General features: G+C 45.1%; 1 long non-coding RNA gene across 2 annotated transcripts in view; it reads left to right on the top strand.

Annotated features, from left to right (window-relative positions):
• The window catches only part of LOC307204984, a 60,965-nt gene extending 49,256 nt beyond the window's left edge, over window positions 1–11,709 (top strand). For both annotated transcript variants that reach the window (XR_013833793.1, XR_013833794.1), the window contains exon 3: window positions 11,513–11,709. This is a non-coding gene — a long non-coding RNA (uncharacterized lncRNA). The remainder of the gene's footprint in view (window positions 1–11,512) is intronic.
• Window positions 11,710–22,887: the final 11,178 nt, after the last annotated feature.

Genomic DNA, 22,887 nt, shown 5'->3' with positions numbered 1-22,887 from the left:
CTTTTATCTTTAGTTTAAAGATTATTTCTACAACTTTCCCCCTCCACTCCTGTCCCTTTCGTGGGATTACCACAAAAGTATCCTGGGAATGAAGATACAGTGGCACCTCTGGATGCAAACGGGATCTGTTCCAGAGCCCCGTTCACATCCTGAAGCGAACATAACACGCGACTGCACGTCTGCGCGTGTGCGGGTTGCGTTTCGCTGCTTCCACGCATGCACGTGACGTCATTTTGACCGTCTGCACATGCGCAAGCAATGAAACCCGGAAGTAACATGTTCCATTACTTCCGGGTCACGGCGGAGCGCAACCTGAAAACGCTTAACCTGAAGCATATTCATCCCAAGGTATGACTGTATTCCAAAGGAGAGCTACCAGTCTGTGTACTGAAGGGTGATGAAATAGTTCAGAGGGCATTACGTAAATTAAAGTTGTTTCCAAACAACCTGTGAGCTTTACTGTGGTGTGTGGATTTATTTTTGCTTTAATGTTTTAATGTAATTTTGGATTATTTGCAAATGGCAAAAAGCACAACAGATACATATGATAATCTCTTTGCGTGGACAGGTGGGGTCCCTCAAACCCTGGGCGTCCTCCGTGTGGAATAATGACTCAAGACAATGTGCTATGGGATTAAAATTGGCCACAACTTTATTATGTTTCAGATGTGGGTATACATTGGCTCAGGCACTGGGGGTTTATCCCTCCCAGTCCCCCGCCGGGGATCTGGGGAACACCAGGGTTATCCAGTGTGAGTGGGGGATGGGCTGGCTCTGGAGAACATATGTTCAATCAGAGAGAGCCCGCCCCCGTTACGCCGCTGCCGCAGGGGAGAGCAATGACGACCTCTAGGCGTACAGCCAACACCTCCCCTCAAACAACCCCTTTAACGCGAAACCCTGGTATCACCGCTGTGAAGGGGGGGGCGTGGGTCACCGCTGCATGTCCCACCCCCATTTAGGGAAGACAGACAAAAGGATTCCGCCCAAGGCCTGATACCGCCAAAGTTGTGACATTTTGCTACGGGAAAGGCAAATCTGCCAATGCAGGAGAATTCCTTTCCGGCCCTTCAACAGGTAGCAAAGCCCGCGTACCTGTGGAGAAATGGTAAACCTGCAAAAGAAGCCTAACTAAGGGTGGGTAGGGTGGGAGAAGCTCTGGAGCCAACTGACGATTCCCAGGTAAGATCCTCCCCCTATTGTGTGGGCAGGTAGTCCCTCCCCCTACCTGGCCTGATCACCTTGGCAACGCCTCCCCAGGCGGGATTGGGCAACTGGCTGAAGTAGGCGGAGACCTCCAGGTATCCCATCTGGGAGGAGGCTAAGCCAAGCATGTGCTAATGGTGCCGCATAGGGTCCAGGGGGCTGCGCTTGACCATGCAAAGGGCGCCCCCCCCATTTAATGTGGGCAGCAGTCATTTTACAAATTTTATTGGAGGAAAATATGTTGTCCTGCAGGTAGGCAGCTATACCAACTGCAGCATGATTTACAGTACAGTGGTGCCCCGCAAGATGAACGCCTCGCAAGATGGAAAACCCGCTAGACGAAAGGGTTTTCCGTTTTGGAGGCGCTTCGCAAAACGAATTTCCCTATGGGCTTCCTTCCCATAGGGAAATCTCTGGGACAGTGGGGAAGCGCAGCGCGTCTTCCCCACTGTCCTCGGACCTCCTCCGAAGGCTGGCGGTGGGGCGGAGAGACCTCCTCCCGCAGCCAAACTTCGGAAGACTGTCCTGAAGACTTGCAGTGGGAGGAGGGTTTTCCTTCCCACCGCCAACTTTCAGAATGCTGTTCTGAATGTTGGCATGGGGAGGAAAAACCCTCCTCCCACCGCAAGCCCCGGGAACAGAGGAGAAGCGCTGCGCGCCTTCCCCTCTGTTCCCGTACCTGTCCTGAAGGCTTGAGGTGGGGAGAAAAGCCCTTCTCCGCACCGCCAGCCTGGCAAGCGGTCTCCATAGGAATGCATTAATTGATTTTCAATGCATTCCTATGGGAAACCGTGCTTCGCAAGACGAAAAACTCGCAAGAAGAAAAAACTTGCGGAACGAATTAATTTCGTCTTGCGAGGCACCACTGTATTTATTTATCATTTATTATTATGTATTAAATTCAAATACCTCCCATTTCCACCTGCCTCACTGCTGTTTTGCCTTCTCACAGGGCCATTGGTTCTAAATAGCCTCTGATATGGTCCACTTCAGGTCAAGTAAGGCGATGGTTTTTATCAACAGTTCACATTTAAAGCTGCATCTCTTGAATTTCCAAAACAATACGAGAACCAAATCACAGCCATCCTTTGAAATCTGTGCTTATCTGAATTGGATGATGCAGTACTCCAACAAACAGTGCTTACAGAAATGCATATATCAAGGGAAGGCATGCATAAAAACCAATTTATTTATTTTAGGGGAAATTGCTTTACAAAAATGAGTAATTGGGCAAGATGGCATAGAAAAATGTGCTTATTAAGGACATCATGGAAATGCTAGTGAATTTCGATGAGATGATAGATGATAGATAGATAGATAGATAGATAGATAGATAGATGATAGATAGATGAGATGATAGATGATAGATAGACAGAAGACAGACTGATAGATAGATAGATAGATTATCTATATGTAGATAGTAGATAGATGATAGATAGATAGATGATAGATAGATGATAGATAGATAGATAGATAGATAGATAGATAGATAGATGATAGATAGATATAGATATAGATGATAGATAGATAGATAGATGATAGATAGATGATACAAGCTTTTATATATAAAAGATTTATTCAAAATAAATATTTATTCAAAATAAATAAATGTGGTCATAAAATCGCGACTATCACAAAGGCTATAATGAATGTGTGCTGAGCTGCCATTTCTTATGTAACAAGTCTGACTTTTTACAGCCTCCAGACTGTCAGTATTTCTCAGGAGTGATTCAAGCACATACTAGAATTGTAGGTTTGCCAACTGAAAATGGATTAAAGGGCTCTGTCATCCAAGCACAACAAATGATTAAAATAAAAAAAAGATTAAGACTTTTTGCAGTTTGGAAAAGCATGTGGATATGTGCCGGACAGTTCAGGATGCTGAACTGCTTCTAGGAGCCACAGGTGAGAGCAGAGTGCAGGGTGGGGACCAAGGGTGGACAAACTACCCCCACAAGGAGCATAATGTGTCCCCCTCTAGAGGTATTACTCCTCCCATAACACCCTTAACACTCTCTGGTGTTCATATATGGAACTGGTCTTTAAACAGACAAGAAAGAAATTGCGAGTGCAATGGTGAAATTGAATTAGGAACCCCCTCCTCCTCCACTGGAACCTTCACAATATGAAAAGTTGCAAGGTTTTAAGAATGGGGACGCTGCGGGGGTGCGTGTTGAGCCCGCTTTTATATATGCTCTACACAGCTGACTGTGCCCCCAAATACCCCAGTAATAAGATCATTAAGTTTGCAGATGATACAACGGTGTTGGTTTAATCATGGTTGGAGAGGGGGAGGCGGCCTATAGGAAGGAAGTTGAGCGGTTGCGGGAGTGATGCAGGAAAGACAACTTACTCCTTAACTTAAAGAAAACAAAAGAGATTATTGTAGACTTTAGGAAATGTAAATTGAATATCCAGCCCCTTATTATTGAGGGGAAGTGTGTGGAACAGATCTTGGTGTTTCGATTTCTGGGAATGGAGTTGAGAGATCACCTAACCTAGGGGGGAAACAGCAACAACCTGATGAAGAGAGCACAGCAGAGGTTATATTATCTGAGAATCCTCCGGAAAAATAATTTCTCAAAGGACCTGTTGATGGCATTTTACCATTGTATTGTGGAGAGTGTATTAACTTATGGTCTGTGTGTGTGGTTTGGGAGCTGCACGGTCAGGGGAAAAACAATGATGTCCAGAGAATAATTGGGTGCACTCTTCCCACCTAGGGTCAAATCTATGCTTCCAGGTGCCATAAGAAAGCTGCAGAGATAGTGCAGGATTGTGCGCACCCTGGAAATGATTTCTTTCAGCTTCTGCCTTCTGGAAGAAGGTACAGGGTTATAAAGACTAGGGTAAGCCGCCTGAGAAACAGTTTCTACCCAAATGCGATTTTGGTTTTAAACACATTGTAAGGAGTCTGTATGGGAGTATATTGTATTTAAAAATGGGGTATCAGAGTTTTTAGGGGGTAACCAGGTTGGGATAGCTGGGATAGCAGGCTTGTTGGGTTTTGAATGTCTTATGTAGATTTTCCAATTTCGTTGTTCTGTATGGGACAATGACAATAAAGATTATCGTATCGTAAGAAACTACAGGACATACACCTGTTGCAAATGAAGCCCTGTAACAGCCCCTGAGTCTTTTACAGGTGCAAATGGAATTGAAAGCATGATTGCACATAACCACCCTGACATTATGAGCACCAACCATGAGGAATGCGTCACAAAAGGGATGCATTGACTTGAAGTTCCCTGTCAGTCCATCCAAACTTAAACTTCACTGCAAATGTTCCTTTTAAAAAACACAGGTTTCCAAAATGTGACATGGGTTCCTTGGCACTGGAGAGCCATTTTTAAAAAATGCATTGAGTGTTGTATCTCTTATACACATGCATGCGCGCACGTGCACACACACACACACACACACACATGCACATTCTCATCTAGTCACTCTTTCACATACACACCACCCATCACCCATTCACACCCACAGAGTATGGTGGCCAGAGCACCTTTCTGAATGAAGGAGCATGGCGAGCACAGAATTTTCATTAAGGACACTCTAGCTGCTGTGCTCTGTCATTGAACCGCTGAACTTGTTTGTGTACCTCCCTCTTTTTGCTTGGCATTGCAGCTTTTGAAAGGAACTGGAGAGTCTCTCTCTCTCTCTCTCTCTCTCTCTCTCTCTCTGTGTGTGTGTATGTGTCTGTCTGAAAGGAAATGTGAAGCAGCCACCACAAACATACCTTCCAACATTCCTCAGATGAAAATAGGGACATTCTGTTCTACATCAGTATCATGAGGCGTTCTCAAAGTAAAGGAAGGATTGAACTCTGATTAATAAGAATACACACAGAGGCTTGAACCAGCAAGATTCTGGGAAGGGTGCATATAATAATCTCTGCGTGCCTCCACCCCTCAGCCCAGGTCGTTTTATTCACAAAAGAACTTTTACAGAGTGTTCGTAAGAACCAATCAGATTTCTTCTGAGCATTTCAATAAACCTCACGTGGGGACAAAGTTAAACTACAAACACTAGTTAAGAATGCATACTTTTGGGGTAAATGAATGAAAACTTCAAAGGAGTGTATTCAGCAACCGAGGAGGTCATAAACAATCAATACACATGATAAGAAGGGTGGCCAGGAGGACAGCGATCATTATCACCTTTATGTGAGACCTGTTTCCTGGCCCTAAGATTAACATCCTAAGATTAACATATCAGAAAAGCTACATCAACGAAACTGCCCGCTGTCCTTGATGACCCAGGAGCCTTGATGACCCAGGAGCCTAAGTGTGTACCTGACTTGTGAGGAAAGAGAAATGGAACAGGGATGCAGAGGTGTGGGTTGATCAAGAATCATATCAAAATACTTTAAACCCAGTCAACGCAATGCTTTCATTGCTGACACAGATGGCTTACTCTATATTTGCTATAATTCCTCATAGCAATCCCACCTGACCACTACAGTATCACATTAAGATTTTTATTAGTTTTTCATGATACAGACAAGCCTGCCCTCCCAAACTCCTGCAAGGTAGGCATTATCTCCCACTACCTCTTTTATTTTATTAATTAAAAAGTTAATTATAGTTCTTATTTTTTTCTGCAGTCTATCCATGCACAGTAGTCCTAAATTTAACCCGCTCCCTGAGGAAAGTGAGATGCAGAAAATCTGGCCAACCTCCAACTTAGCTTTCAGCAACAGGCTCACAAAAAACTCCATTACAGTAGTACCTCGGGTTAAGTACTTAATTTGTTCCGGAGGTCTGTTCTTAACCTGAAACTGTTCTTAACCTGAGGTACCACTTTAGCTAATGGGGCCTCCCACTGCTGCTGCGCCGCCGAAGTACGATTGCTGTTCTTATCCTGAAGCAAAGTTCGTAACCCGAGGTAATATTTCTGGGTTAGTGGAGTCTGTAACCTGAAGCGTATGTAACCTGAGGTACCACTGTACAATCACTTCGAGGCTCACATGCGTGATCCTTTGGTAGCTTATGACAAGCAGAATAACAACAGGTGAAGTTCTTCTCATCACAGTATCTGCAGATGCTGGTCAGAACCTCACCTATTGATTTTCTGCCTGTCATAAAGCTGCTAAATGACATGAAAATGTTGCAGCTCCGTATATGATGGAAGAGCAGCAGATGCAAAAGAAGACAGTGCTCTTCAACTTTTAATAGTTGTATAGAAGTTAGAATTCATCAGGTGTATTTTTTCATGCTGAAATTCCCTCTTCCTCACAAGTATTAAAGGTGCAGGAGCACTGCCCTCTTCTACATCTGGCCAGCATATGGAGATACAGTGGTACCTCGGGTTAAGTACTTAATTCGTTCCGGAGGTCTGTTCTTAACCTGAAACTGTACTGAAACCTGAGGCACCACTTTAGCTAATGGGGCCTCCTGCTGCTGCCGCGCCGCCAGAGCACGATTTCTGTTCTCACCCTGAAGCAAAGTTCTTAACCTGAGGTACTATTTCTGGGTTAGCGGAGTCTGTAACTTGAAGCATATGTAACCCGAGGTACCACTGTAATTCCAAAGGAGAACCCATCTTCTTCCACAGGACATGGGGAAATATGCTCCAAAAGCAAACTCACAATTGCATTACTGGAGATAGGGAAATACCTGGAGAGGGCAGGGAGTAGGCTCACAATTCACCCATGGTACAGATGAGCAATTTACACCCAGCTAAGATCTATCTAATATGACACAGTCTCTTTCTCCTCCCATTCTCTATCTCACACTTCCACCCTCAGGACCCCTAGGGAAGTTCAGACATGATAAAACTGCAGCTAATCCCAAAGGAATGATCTAAACAATCTAAAGCAACGCATGCAAAAACAAACTGCAGCAGACAAATGAAATGAAACAAACTGTTGAACTTCGTAATTACACCATTCCATCATAGAACTGCAGAGTTGGCAAGCACCATCTTGTTCAACCCCCTGCAATGCAATGGGGACTGAGCTCAATGGGGATTGCTCACAGGTTGCAATCCTAGAGTTACCAGGGGTTACTTCTGAGGAGACATGCACGCAGATAAATCCTAGCCTCCCATACTTAGGAGAAAGCAACCATTAAACCAAATGGGGCATACTTCTCAGCAGAAAACCACAGGATTGCAGTGCAACCAATTAACAACATGCAGGAAGAAACGTGGGGCTTTGGGGTCTGATGAAGCCAGGAAATTATCTGGGACTCTCCTATTTAATTGCACATTAAATGCACTCTTTCCTCTCTCTCTGCAAATCAGATGACTCCCCTCTTCCTCTCAAACTAAAGATGGCTGCTGCAGCTTTTGCCCTCCCTCTCCTCCCAGCCAATCACATCTCCCTGAAGTCAGATCAAGTGACATGCGTGGCTAGAGCATTCGCTTGGCTCCCCACTGGCTGTAGATGAATGAGAAGAGAGGGCTGTGCATGCACATCTAGGTACTAGGTACAGTGGTACTTCAGGTTAAGTACTTAATTCGTTCCGGAGGTCCGTACTTAACCTGAAACTGTTCTTAGCCTGAAGCACCACTTTAGCTAATGGGGGCTCCCGCTGCTGCCGCGCCGCCAGAGCACGATTTCTGTTCTCATCCTGAAGCAAAGTTCTTAACCTGAAGCACTATTTCTGGCTTAGCAGAGTGTGTAACATGAAGCGTATGTAACGTGAAGCGTATGTAACCCGAGGTACCACTGTACACCTCTGTCCCCAACCTATCCCCCATTCCCTTTCCCCGCTTGCAGAATTCAGGACGCGGGTCCTTTACCTTTTAAGGAAGCCAGTACTGTATATGATCTGTACTAATTCAGACCCCAGGTGGGCCGGACAAAATATTGCTGAAACATAGAAAATCGACTGTCCTTGGGTCCAGTATTTGACCACTTTGACCGGATATCCCCAGCCGATGTGGACAGACTACTCCGAGCTGGAAAGCCCACCACCTGTCCTCTTGACCCGTGCCCGTCCTGGCTGATTAGAGGCTGTCCAGACGAGGTGCGGGCCCCCCTAGGGGATATCATCAATTTGTCCCTTGGCACCGGGACATTCCCAGGGGAATTGAAGGAGGCAGTGGTGCGCCCGCTCTTAAAGAAAACATCATTTGATCCTTTAGGTCTATCCAATTACCACCCGGTTTCGAATCTTCCGTTCCTGGGTAAGGTCTATTGAGAGAGTGGTTGCTGAACAGCTTGGTGGGTTTCTGGATGAAACATCGGCTCTGGATCCATTCCAATCCGGCTTCCGCGCTGGTCATGGGACCGAGGCGGCTCTGGTCCCCCTAACAGATGATCTCCGCAGGCAGCTGGATTGAGGTGGGTCAGGGCTGCTGATTCTTCTAGACCTGTCAGCAGCCTTCGACATGGTCGATCACGAACTCCTGGACCACCGCCTTGCCGATGTGGGGATCCAGGGCACTGTCCTTCAATGGCTGCGCTCGTTTCTCTCTGGTCGGGGACAGAGGGTGGCGCTTGGGGGGGAACTGCCTCAGGGTACGATACTCTTCCCGATGCGTTTCAACATCTTTATGCGCCCCCTTGCCCAGCTTATCCGGAGTTTTGGGTTGGGCTGCCATCAGTATGCTGATGACACCCAACTCTATAAGAGAGCCAGTGTGGTGTAGTGGTTAAGAGTGGTAGTCTCATAATCTGGGGAACTGGGTTCGCGTCTCCACTCCTCCACATGCAGCTGCTGGGTGACCTTGGGCCAGTCACATTTCTTTGAAGTCTCTCAGCCCCACTTACCTCACAGAGTGTTTGTTGTGGGGGAGGAAGGGAAAGGAGAATGTTAGCCGCTTTGAGACTCCTGAAGGGGAGTGAAAGGTGGGATATCAAATCCAAACTCTTCTCTTCTTCTTCTTCTATCTGCTGATGGATGGCCATCCTGACTTGGCCCCAGACACACTGATCAGATGTTTGGAAGCTGTGTCTGGATGGTTATGTGGGAGCCGGTTGAAGTTTAATCCTTCAAAGACAGAAGTTCTGTGGCTGGGACGGGACGATATGGGATTGAGGGGGGCAACTCCCATCTCTTGCAGGCGTGCAATTAGTGCCAGCACCGTCCGTTAAGAGTTTGGGTGCAATCTTCGACACCTCCCTTTCCATGGAGGTGCAGATTGCAGCTATAACAAAGGCGGCATTTTTCCATCTCCGCCAAGCTAAGCAGTTGGCTCCTTATCTCTCTCGCCCTGACCTAGCCACTGTGATCCACGCGACGGTCACCTCCAGACTGGATTATTGTAACTCGCTCTACGTGGGGCTGCCCTTGAGACTGACCCAGAAACTCCAGCGGGTGCAGAATGCCGCAGCGAGACTCCTTACGGGGTCTTCGCTGCGAGATCACATTCACCCGGTGCTATACCAGCTGCACTGGCTCCTGGTGGAGTACAGGATCAGGTTTAAGGTGCTGGTTTTAACCTTTAAAGCCCTATATGGCCTAGGACCCTCGTACCTACGGGACCGCCTCTCCTGGTATGTCCCACAGAGGAACTTACGATCTTCAAACAAAAACATCTTGGAGGTACCAGGCCACAGAGAGGTTAGGCTGGCCTCAACTAGAGCCAGGGCTTTTTCGGCTGTGGCTCTGATCTGGTGGAACGCTCTGTCACAAGAGACTAGGGCCCTGCGGGACTTGGCATCTTTCCGCAGGGCCTGCAAGACAGAGCTGTTCCACCAGGCCAGGGCACAGCCTGACTCCCTCCTTTGGCAGTCTTCACAGAACTCTAGCCCAATGGTTGCCATCAATTTGATTTGAATTAATTGTATAATGAAATGATTTTAGAATGTTGTATTATTTTATTGTTGTTAGCCGCCCTGAGCCCGGCTTCGGCTGGGGAGGGCGGGATATAAATACAAATTTTTATTATTATTATTATTATTATTATTATTATTAAATGTGGTGAAGAAAAGTTCCAGTCTATCCTTGCTGGCATGCCTGTTCTCTGTGCGCATGCTGTGTACGTGCAGTAGAATCATAGAGCTGGAAGGGAACGCATAGCTCATCTAATCCAACCCTCTGCAGTGCAGGAACATGTACACTTACGGGAATCAAGCATATGACCTTGATATTATCAGCACCATTTTTAAACTAGAAGCATTTGTTCCAAGAACCCAACCCACTTCATCAGATGCATTATGAAACCCACAAAAGCTTGTGCCATAATGAATGGGCTAATCTTAAAAATGGTACAAGAGAGGCTCGATCTTGCTGCAAGATAGCTACCCCTTTGTAAATCATTATAATTTGGGACACAAGTTTCTGTTTACAATTTATTCAGAGTAGTTTTATTGGCTTTAAGAGGATCACAGATAAGTGTTTACCTTTTAAATTCTACATGGGAATTACAAACATTCCTGGAAATGCAGCTTATTTTTTTCCCATGAAGAAAAACAACATGAAGTAAAAAAACAGGAACTTCTGGCTTTAAGCAAGTAAGTAGGGCATGGAGAGGCTTGTCTAGAGCTCTAATTCTGAAATAATGTGTAGCTTGCTCCCCTTAAGCAACACTGACTGTTCAACGCAACATTAAATAATGAAGAGCTGTGGTTATCAATGACAACTTGATATGCAGAATGCACAGTGCATGAAAACATTACTTTAAAAGCTGTGGGTGGGTTAAGCCTTACTTAATCCTGAACTGTAAATTGGACCATGGTATTGGTGCTTGTGGAATTATTTGATGGAGGAGTCTGGAATGAAGGCAGGCCAGGCTGGCTGACATATTGCGAAGCTGACAAGTGGGTAGCAGCTTCTTGTTTCCAGTGTTCCATTTCTTTGTTCCCTGAAGGTGCTTCCAAACAGGTGTTTATTGTGAGATCGTGATTTCCCCATGCACACATGATTTCGACAGTCTTCACACATGACACCATTGCCATCAAAATGGCTGCCCATATTTTTTCCTTATTTAATCTGGATTTACTCTTCCTGGGGAAACTCTGATCACTATGATGATAGCAAAAACACACACAGCAACTGTCTCCCATCCTAGGCTCACTACCACTTTGGGTTCCTTTCTCGGCAGGCTTTATACCTCTATTCGTTCATTAGACAGGTTGAATGATGATGATGATATTTATACCCCACCCATCTGACTGGGTTTCCTCTGCAACTCATTTGCACTATCTCAACCACCCCTTTATAATAATTGGGCCCAGAATCTTGCCTGTTTAACTCCTGCCTCTAGAGGCAGAAGATGAAAGGATAGGGGTTTGACAGAAGTGATCTAAAAGAGAGAAATGGGGTTTCCCCCTTCTTTTGGGAAAAAGGAAAAGATGCTTTAATTACCAGCATCGATGATGATGATGTATTATTTGCTTTATCTTGCCCAGGGTAACCAATAGAGACTTAAGAAGCATACGAAGAACAAGAGGAAAAAGAAATAAATCAAAAACATCCCTTCCACGTCTAAAAGGCCACAAATGGTTAAAGGCTGAAGGAAGGATCCTTGGGCATCTGGGCTGAGAAAGACATCTTGTCTGGGAACGGAGGGAGCTGGAGAGCTGCTGTCTGTCAGTGGAGAGAGGCGTGGGTTCAAGGGCTACTTTCCGTCATTGGCAGCCTTTTGGGGAATGGACATGTGCAGCCGTTAGGTGGGAACAGGGCAAAAATGGGTGGGACAACAGCAGTGTCTACTGGTGCGTACCAATTGTGGCTACACTCCTCACCGGGGTCCTCTTCCCCTTCCTCGGTGTCCTGCCAGTTCATAACACCACCTCACACTCCGTACCTTGCCTAGAAATGGGATATTTTAAACTGGCCGGTGATTATTTAGTATGGTGTGATTCAGCGAGGTGCTTTTTCAATAAACATATTATAACTGCCTCCTTAAGGGATGCTGGAGCCCTGCTGTTATGTATTAAGGTTGGATCCTAGAACAATAGGCAGGTAGGATCCTAGAATGCAACAACCTGATTGGTCTGCAGGAGCAGCCCAATCAGACCCCAGGAGGAAGTTAATCAACCTATTAGGCTGGTAGGATCCTAGAATGCAACAACAGATTGGCCTGCAGGAGCAGCCGAATCAGGCTGCAGGAGGGAAGCAGAATCAGCCAATCAGACGGGACTCATTGTGTAAATAATGTATATAAAGCCTGAAGTTTGGGGGGAGGCACCAGTCTACCACTGGCCTTTTTAATGAGCCATGAGGGGCAAGGATCCATCACACATGGGGTACATTTCCAAGGATCCTGTCCACATCCCCAGGCTGTAGAAATTGAAAAGTGTCCATTATCACTGGTCAAGCAGGGTCCAAAGATGATGATGTTGATGATGAACAACAACAAAACAACATTTATAATTTAAATAATTTTATTATTTATACCCTGCAAATGTGGCTGGATTTCCCCAGCCACTCTGGGTGGCTTCCAGCGCATCTGAAAACAAAATAAAACGTCAAGCATTGTATTCCCTGGACCTGTCAACTATAGTGTCCAAATCACAATGGATCCAAGCAATTTTGTCAGCAAAATTTTGGGCAAATTGTTCAAAGCAAGTTGTGGTTCAGCTATATCTGGGGGACAAGCTAGAGGCATAAGGGCCATAGGAACAGGGGGGGCTTACCTGCCCCCTCCCGATATTTTATTCAAGTTGGCACTCCTGATCGACACTACAAACAGTACGAACACTCTTCCCTGCAGCCAGATATTCCACAGGTCAAGCAACTGTTGCAGCACAAAGCACACAGGATGCCAGTTGAGAGAACAGACCAGGCAAGGACCAAGTTGGTGCCTTGTTTCCCCGTGGATCTCAGTAACGCCCCCTTTCCTGATCCTGTTCTCCCAGACAAGCCTTGCAATGACGTTCCCATTATCCCTGACCATTGATTGTGTTGGCTGGAGTCGATGGGAATTGGTGTGTGAAAACATATGGAGGAGACCAGGCTAGTGAAGCCTGCCTTAGCCAGTCCAAGCCTATGACTTGGATTTGATATTCAGAAGTGCGGAGAAATAGTGCAATCCAACACTTCCATTGAGTAGGGCTTTGCAGCCCTTTCTTAATACAATTGTGCCCTCTCGTGACCGTTCGTGGAATCAAACCTTTGCACTGTATTCACTACCATCCTCTTGGGTCTGCGGATGGAACTGAGTCATTTCATGGCCCTCAGCTGTACCTTGGCCAACCTGATATGAGGTGCTGCTGGGAAACAGGGCGTTTGATAGACCGGCAGCATCCCCAGCCTGTCTTTCTGGCCCAACACCATGGGCGTAGCCAGGGGAGTGCAGGGGGGCAGCTGCCCCCCCTCAAATAAATAAATAAATAAATGGTTGTTGTTTAGTCGTTTAGTCGTGTCCGACTCTTCGTGACCCCATGGACCAGAGCACGCCAGGCACTCCTGTCTTCCACTGCCTCCCGTAGTTTGGTCAAATTCATGCTGGTAGATTCGAGAACACTGTCCAACCATCTCATCCTCTGTCGTCCTCTTCTCCTTGTGCCCTCCATCTTTCCCAACATCAGGGTCTTTTCCAGGGAGTCTTCTCTTCTCAGGAGGTAGCCAAAGTATTGGAGTCTCAGCTTCAGGATCTGTCCTTCCAGTGAACACTCAGGGCTGATTTCCTTCAGAATGGACATGTTTGATCTTCTTTCAGTCCATGGGACTCTCAAGAGTCTCCTCCAGCACCATAATTCAAAAGCATCAATTCTTCGGCTATCAGCCTTCTTTATGGTCCAGCTCTCACTTCCATACATCACTACTGGGAAAATTATAGCTTTAACTATACGGACCTTATAGTTAAAGCTGTAGTTTTCCCAGTAGATATATGGAAGTGAGAGCTCGACCATAAAGAAGGCTGATCTGGCCGTTTGCATTGCCCTCCCTCAACATAAAGCCTGCCCCCCCAAATAAATCCTGGCTATGCCCATGGTGCAGACCCTCTAAGCCTGTCCTAAGATCAAGAGGATTTCTGGTGAAGGAGATGCTGCTTTTATGGACAATAGCAATACCCACCCACCCCCGGTTTAACACCACCACCAAGTTTAGCCTAGTTCTGTACTAAGTATCAGCAGGGCCCAGTTGGGTATGGTCAGCCCCACCACCCCAGCTCACTCACTAATGCCAGCCAGACCAGTCACTTCATCCATGAGCAAGTCATGGACGAGCATGTTCTTATCATGGAATAATTTGGCATTCCAGGAGGACCACCACCTGGAACCACCAAACCAGGAGGTTCAGCAGATAAGCTGCCAGCACTTTCCAGAGGTATGAGACGGCTGGAACAAGGAACAGTGGTCAGACTTCTAGGCCTCCTCCCTAGATGTGTCAGTCCCTCAGCTCTGACCATACCTTCCCCTGTCCACCATCGCTGAAAGTGTGACAGTGTCTTTGCAACCTTCTACTACCTGCCATGATCACTGCAGATGGTGACAGCAGTTGCGAAATTAAGAGACACCTGCTTCTTGGGATAAACGTGAACGCAAACCTAGACAGCATCTTAAAAAGCAGAGACATCACCTTGCTGACAAAGGTCCGTATAGTTAAAGCTATGGTTTTCCCAATAGTAATGTGTGGAAGTGAGAGCTGGACCATAAAGCAGGCTGATTGCCAAAGAATTGATGATTTTGAATTATGGTGCTGGAGGAGACTCTTGAGAGTCCCATGGACTGCAAGAAGATCAAACCTATCCATTCTTAAGGAAATCAGCCCTGAGTGTTCACTGGAAGGACAGATCCTGAAGTTGAGACTCCAATACTTTGGCTCCTGTAAGAGGTGTGCGCTGCCAAAGCCGGCATAGATAAACTCCAGGCTCGCTGCCAGTTAAAATCTCTTTGATTTATTAACACAGTTCAAAAGGACATTTTCAGAGCTTCAAAGCGTGTCCGACCCGGGCGTCACAGATGCCGCGTCTAGTTTCTTTTTACTTTTTCTCCCCCAACATGCAAGTCGGCGGAAACCCTGCCTCTGATTTCCTCTGTTCAAAGCATAACTAGTTCCGGGCTCAGCCTCTCTGCTCTCTGCCTCCTCTTCGCTGTCAGAAGACAGACTGCTAATTATCTCTTTTGGCTCTCTATAAGTGCTGGTCTCTCCCCTTAGCTCTCTAGCCGTTTGCCTCTCCCTGACATCTCCAATACTCATGAGAAGAGAAGACTCCTGTCTGCCAGCCTACAAACTCACAGCCACTTGTTTTATATGACCATCAAATGAAAGCTACATTGCGGATGGTGAATCCCAGCAAAGCTGCTGGCCCAAATGGGGTGCTGGGAATAGCGGTAAAAAATTGCGCTGATCAATTAGCAGGGGTCTTGACGGGGATTTTTAACATCTCTCTGCAAACCACTTGTGTTCCATCATGTTTGAAAGTGGCCACCATTAAATGACTGTAGACCCATTGCATTAACATCTGTAGTGATGAAATGCTTCGAGGGATTGGTCCTTCAACACCTTAGAAATATTTTCCACTGGACTATGATAAACACCAGTTTGCCTATAGGAGAAATAGGTCAATGGATGATGCCATTGCTACAGCTTTTCACCTTGCAGCGAGTCATCTGGAGAAACCAGGGAATTATGTAAGAATGCTTTTTATTGATTATAGCTCGGCTTTCAATACCATCCTTCCGGACATCCTCATTGGAAAGTTAAGGGACCTGGACCTTTCTTCTTACATCTGTGATTGGATTAAAGACTTTCCGAGAGATCAGACACAAATAGTGAGGATTGGGCCTGTTACATCTACCTCCCTGAAGCTCAGCACTGGCACTCCACAGGGATGCCTGCTAAGTCCATACTTAATAATAATAATAATAATAATAATAATAATAATTATTTATTATTTGTACCCCGTCCATATGGCTGGGTTTCCCCAGCCACTCTGGGCGGCTTCAAACAAAGATTAAAAATACATTAAAATATCACACATTAAAAACTTCCCTAAACAGGGCTGCCTTCAGATGTCTTCTAAATGTCAGGTAGTTGTTTACCTCTTTGACAACTGATGGGAGGGCGTTCCACAGGGCGGTTGCCACTACCGAGAAGGCCCTCTGCCTGGTTCCCTGTAGCTTTGCTTCTCACAGTGAGGGAACCGCCAGGAAGCCCTTGGCGCTGGACCTTGTTGTACACATATGATTGCATTTCATCTGACCCATCTACTGCAATTATTAAATTGCTGATGACACCACCATAATGGGTTTAATTACAGACGGAGACAAATCTGTGTACAGGGGGGAGGTTCAAAAGGTATCCACATGGTGCTCAAAGAACAATCTGCACCTAAACATTGGCAAGACAAAGGAGATGGTGTTGGACTTTCGGAGGAAGAGAGGGGAGCTAGCCCTGTTGTATATCGGGGGACTGTGTGGAGAGAGTCTCTTCCTTTAAATTCCTGGGAGTCCATCTTAGTGAAGACCTTACTTGGAAGTTCAGTACAACCCAGGTGGTTAGGAAGGCCCAACAGAGACTTCATTTCCTTAGGGTCTTGCGAAAAACAATGCTAGACAGCAACTGATGATTTCCTTCCATTGGTCCATGATAGAAAGTGTTCTCTCTTACTGTACTATGGTGTGGTACGCTGGTTTGTCAGCCATGGACAATGAAAGTCCCTACAGAGGGTGATGAAGACAGCACACAATATAATGGGCTGTCCCCTGAGTCCGTTAGATGTCCTAGATATCATCGCAGGAGACCGTTGCCTCAGAAGAGTGAGGAACATTCTCAGGGATGACTCACACCCTGGCCAGCACCTTTTTAATCTCCTGCCCTCGGGCAGGAGATATAGAAGCATGATAAGCCACACCAACAGGTTAAAGAACAGTTTCTACCCATGGGCTGTGAGGCTGCTGAGTGGAAGACAGCAACATTGCAGCTGACGTTTGGGGTTGGTGGTCGTACGACAGCACACAGAGTGTAACAGGGACTGAGAGATGGGGGGAGGGCTCATTTAATCACACTGTAAACAAGTGGTACAGTGACAATAAAGTATTTCTATTTCTATTTCTATTTCTATTTCTATTTCTATTTCTATTTCTATTTCTATTTCTATTTCTATTTCTATTTCTATTTCTATTTCGACTCCCTGGAAAAGACCCTAATGTTGGGAAAGATTGAGGGTACAAGGAGAAGGGGATGACAGAGGATGAGATGGTTGGGCAGTGTTCTCGAAGCCACAAACATGAGTCTGACCAAACTGCGGGAGGCAGTGGAAGACAGGAGTGCCTGGCGTGCTCTGGTCCATGGGGTCACGAAGAGTCAGACACGATTAAACGACTAAACAACAAGAAATACCTGCCCACCCATCATCCAAAGTCACCCTATACAACTGGGTGATGAGGGCCACAGATAACAAATTAAGGCTCAGTAATATGGCTATAGGTGGGGGATAAATGTTAGACCAGGCATCCCCAAACTTGCCCTCCATATATTTTGAGACTACAACTCCCATCATCCCTAGCTAACCGGACCAGTGGTCAGGGATGGTGGGAATTGAAGTCCCAAAACAACTGGAGGACCAAGTTTGGGGATGCCTGAGTTAGACCAGCTACGTTTCCTGTGCCAGGCTCTGAGAGTTCACCACCTAGTACAGTGGTACCTCCGGTTACAAATTTAATTCATTCCGGTGGTTTGTTCTTAAGCCAAAACCGCTTGTAACATGAGGCGTGCTTTCGCTAATGGTGCCTCCCGCTGCTGCCGTGCCGGCAGCGCGCAACCTCCGCTTGCATCCCAGGGCAAAGTTCACAAGGGGCATCTACTTCTGGGTTAGTGGAGCTTGTAACCCAAAGCATTCGTAAGGAGGGTGGTACATAATACAGTGGTGCCTTGGGTTACAGATGCTTCAGGTTACAGATGCTTCAGGTTACAGACTCTGTTAACCCAGAAATAGTACCTCGGGTTAAGAACTTTGCTTCAGTATGAGAACAGAAATTGTGCATCGGCAGCACGAAAAAAAATCTTAATAAATATGAAATTAAAAAAAAAAGAGAACAGGAATTGTGCAGCGGCGGCGCGGCAGCAGCAGGAGGCCCCATTAGCTAAAGTGGTACATCAGGTTAAGAGCAGACCTCCAGAATGAATTAAGTTCTTAACCCAAGGTATGTCCGTTCCATTAGGAACTTGTATGTCCACAAGACTAACGTTGCTGGAGCTCCCTCTAGTGGAAAAAAGAAAAATGGACATTGACAGACACCGCTTTTTCTAATAATAAAGCTAATCCATCAAACTGGAAGAAAAGAACAGATGCTGTGCTGTCTATTTTTCAGATCCTAGCTGGGAAGGGATTGAAGATTACAAGTGAGATCTGCAGCAAAATATTAGTGTGAGGTGAAGGGATGGGTGGATCTGCCAGTTTCCATTTAGCCGTTCATTCCTTCCTTTGTTCGTTCAGCAGTTTTGGCAAATTGCTTTTCAAGAAAATAATACTTTATAAAGCGGCCAACAAGGTAGGCACCCAACATTAAGAAAATATTATTTTAAAAAAGGCAAACCTCAGTTTCACAATTTCACAATACTACTACAAAGCTGGCACAGAAGAACCAGCAACACCTCAGGGTAATTGCAGATCACTCCATCTCTGTGGGAAGCTATTTTCCACTATGTCTGAGGGTTTACCTCTGCATCACGGGTGGCATGTACAGACTTTGGGGTGGGGCAAGTCACCACACTGGCTGGATTAACACAGAGCACCCACCTGAATGTCACAACACAGCACAACACAAGATTGCTCCACAGGAGGGGGAAGCTGGTTCCTTGTTCCCCTGTGGAGCAATCTTATGCTGGGCCCCCACTTTCTTGGAAAGCTCTTCCAGATTCACCATCCCACATTCAGCCTTGCGCCATGCTTCAGGGCTCATTGACTTCCTCATTGCCTTCTTAACTTCTTTAACCCTAGATTTCCTCTCTACTCATTGCTTTAAGACTACTTTGTATTATCTCATGTCCACCTTAGATCTTAGATGACATAACTCTTTTCTTCTTTTAAACTGCTTGATAACTAGAGAGCTTTGCATCTAGGTTGTGTGCATGCATTTTGTAGAATTTTGAACTGCATCCCCTCCTTGGGCTGGCCCCTTCACTGCTTATAACTCCTGCCCTTATAAAAAGCAACCTACAACTGAGGATAACTTTTCCTGCATCTATTGCCCATGAAACTGATCACATAATTAATTTGTTCATCCCTAAGGTGCCATTAGACACTTGGCTGATTTTGCTGAAACTGATTACTGATCACATAATTGGCTATGCCTCTGGAAACAAGAATCTAAGCCAGACAGGTCTCCAATTAAGTCATGTTTATTCAAGAGTCATAAGGGTAAGTGGAAGTCGACATTTAGTGTTCATAATAATAATAATAATAATAATAGAGACTTCTGGGTTAGCGCCTTTGGTAATGGCGGAATTCCTCTGATCGGGAGGAATTTGCTCTGGGGAAATCGGGTCTGGCTGCCGTGGCGAAGGCAGAGACCCTTCAAAAATCACAGGTGGGTGAAGCCTGTGAACGTGGGATTCAGCGGGCACCTTTTGTGCCTCCCCTACTTGCGGGGAAACCCGGTTTCAGGGATCCGGAGCGAAGTGGGGTGAGCGGCGCGGTGCTTTGAATCGACTGCTTCTTCCACGGAGCGAAGCCACATAGCCGTTGCCGGAGAGCGCTGACTTTTTCCTGTTGACAATTTGATCCTAAAGCAACTACCCGTGAGTAGAGTGAATTGGAAGTTATTTTAAAAAAAGACTTAATTTGGCACCGAAATGGGGAGGCTCAAAACAGGAAGTCCGCCTTCCTTTTTTGTATAAAGATCGAAGCAAAGAGGCTGCAAGCTAAAGTCTTGGAAAGCCTATTGTAAAGGAATAAATTTCCAGCACTAAAAAATAGTGAACCCCCCCTTGGAAGCAGGAGAAGAGGGGGGAAGCTTTGGATTGTATATACCTGCAAGAAAGAGGGAAGGAAATTTAAAGTACCACCGCTCGGAACCTGGGAACGGGCTGCCAATAAGACTGACGTGCATCGACTGTGAATGGAACGTTCGCTGACAGCTAGCTGAATAAGAGAGATACATTGTTTTAACTGTCCCCGTTTGATCTCAAAAAGGAGTAAAAGTAGCTGAAAATTGAAACTAACTTTATTGTTTGAACTGTGTCTTAATAGGGGATATTATGGATTAATACAAATACAAATAGCAACTGTTTACCCCTAGAGGAAGCTTTTGAAACTGTTACAAGAGCTGGATTGGGAATTTCCATCTGTGAGATAAAACTGTGTGACTGTGGGACTGACCTTGAATTTCTTAAGTGTTATGGCAGATGGAAAAGAAAAAATAGATCCGTCAATTCCAGATAAAACAACAAGGTCTGGGAAATCTTGGCAGCGAAGAGCCTCAGCATCTGGCCCTCCTGCTTCATCTGCGGCTGTACTAACACAATCTAAACCAAGAGGAATGCTATCAGAAGAGGCTTAATAAAAAAGTGGATGCTGCAACTACTAAAATTGATTTAAACACAGAAAGTTTAAACAATTTGGGACAAAAGGTGAATACCAACACAGAAACCATCGAGAAACTGATACAGGAATCTACTTTGATACAACAGACCGCAGAGGAAGCTAAGGAAAAAGTTGCTGCTGTGGAAGGAAAGGTAATACAACTGGAAACAGAGAGAGTCCCAGACTTACAGAGGCAACTCGAGGACCACAAGTTGACGCTTTCTATGATTGAGCTCAAGGAAAAACAGACGAATTTGAGGATTAGAGCTGTACCTGAACTGGAGATGGACAGTTTGATAGACTTTCTCATGCAGGAATTTGCAGATATTTGGGAGTTGGATTTGGAACAAGAGGAATTTAGAATTGTGAGGGCCTTTAGACTTGGAAGAGGAGGGAAGAAAGAAGAACAGAATAAGAGACTGTTTGATTACCCTCCGATCTAAAGAAGAGAGAGATAGAATTTTGGGTTGGCATTACCAGAAGACTTTGGTAGTACAACAGTCAAGAGTGGAAATATTTAAAGATATCCCGAAACATCTCTTGGACCTTAGGTCCAATTTTGGAGATCTGGTTGCCCTGCTGAGAAAGAATAAAATCATCTTCAGGTGGGAATTTCCCCAAGGTTTATCCTTCAGTTTCAAAGGAAGGAAAATAAAAATAAGATCAGTAGAGGATAAAGTAAAATTTTTGAATAACTACGAAGAAGATCTGCAGAAGGAACTTGGAAAAGAGCCAAGAGCATCAGACAGAAGATCACTAGACTGAGGACTAGAGCAAAGAGCATCGGACAGAGGATCAGCAAAGAGAGGAATAGTGGATATAGCAACATTATCCTTTGGACTGGACCGCCCAGTGAATGTGACACCAACACCACCAACAGAAGAAGAGCAAGCATTGGGTGCAGTTGGAGGAAAATCAGAGTAATTACATCATGGCACTGCAAGTATTAAGCTGGAATGTTAATGGACTGAACTCCCCGGAAAAAAGGCGGAAAGTCTTTCATTTATTGAAAAAAGAACAATTCGATTTGATTTGTTTACAAGAAACACATGTGATAAGGCTACACAGGAAGATATTGAGTAATAAAAGATTGGGCCAAGAATTTATTTCATCAGATAAAGTTAAAAAAAGAGGAGTAGTCCTTTATGCAAAGGAGAGCCTATCACCAAAATTTATATTCAAAGATGACCAAGGAAGACTTGTTGCAATCAAAATTCAATCACAAGGAGAGAAATTTCTGATAGTAGGCATTTATGCACCAAATGAAGGAAAATCAGATTTTTTTAAGAAGCTACATGAGACTCTGATGGACTATATGGATTACAATATGATTTTGATGGGAGACATGAATGGAGTGGTGTCTACAAACATGGACAAGGCACAGAGACAGGTAGTCACCAAGGATGGTAGACTACTAAAAACCTTTTTAGACATGAAGGAAAATATGGATCTAGCTGACATCTGGAGAACGAAGAACCCTCTGGGAAGAGAGGGAACTTTCTTCTCTGAGGCCAAAATGACATGGACAAGAATTGACCAAATTTGGGCAACTAGAGGACTGCTTCCGAAGATCAGTAAAGTGGAAATCTGTCCCAAAACTTGCTCCGACCACAATGCTGTGAAGATGGAAATGAAATTGACGCCAATTGGTTCCTTTAGATGGAGGATGAATGATACTTTGTTTAGGAACGAAGAAGTGACTAAGAAGGCCCAAAAAACTTTGAGAGACTATTTTGAGATAAATATGAATACTACTGTGGAAAAAAGAGTAATCTGGGATGCAAGTAAAGCAGTTATGAGAGGATTTCTGATACAACAGAATGCAAGCAAGAAGAGAGCTCAAAATGAAAAAAAAAGATAAAATCCTGGAGAAAATAAAGGAAGGAGAGAAGAAATTGAGAGCGAAACCAAAGTCGCAGGAGATCCTGAAAAAGATAAAGTTATATCAAGTACAATATATGAAAATGATGAATCAGGAAATAGAATGGAAGATTAAACAGATGAGACAAAAGACATTTGAATCAGCAAATAAGTGCGGGAAACTGCTGGCTTGGCAAATGAAAAAAAGACAAAAACTTAACACTATTACGAATTTGGAAGTGGAAGGAAAGAACATACAGAATCCAGTGGAGATCAGGAAGTGCTTCCAGAGGTACTTTAAACAACTATATACACAGGAGACGCAGAAAGAAATGGACATTGATCGATTTTTGAAAGCAAATGGACTACAAAACATCTCAGGAAAATAAGCTAAAGCTGAACTATAAAAAACAGAGCAGGAAATAGAAGGGGCCATTCAGAAAATGC

Source organism: Podarcis cretensis (assembly GCF_951804945.1).
Source record: "Podarcis cretensis genome assembly, chromosome: 1".
Lineage (NCBI taxonomy): Eukaryota > Metazoa > Chordata > Lepidosauria > Squamata > Lacertidae > Podarcis > Podarcis cretensis.
Note: the sequence above shows the minus strand (reverse complement) of the source record. Positions and strands in the feature narration are given on the sequence as shown.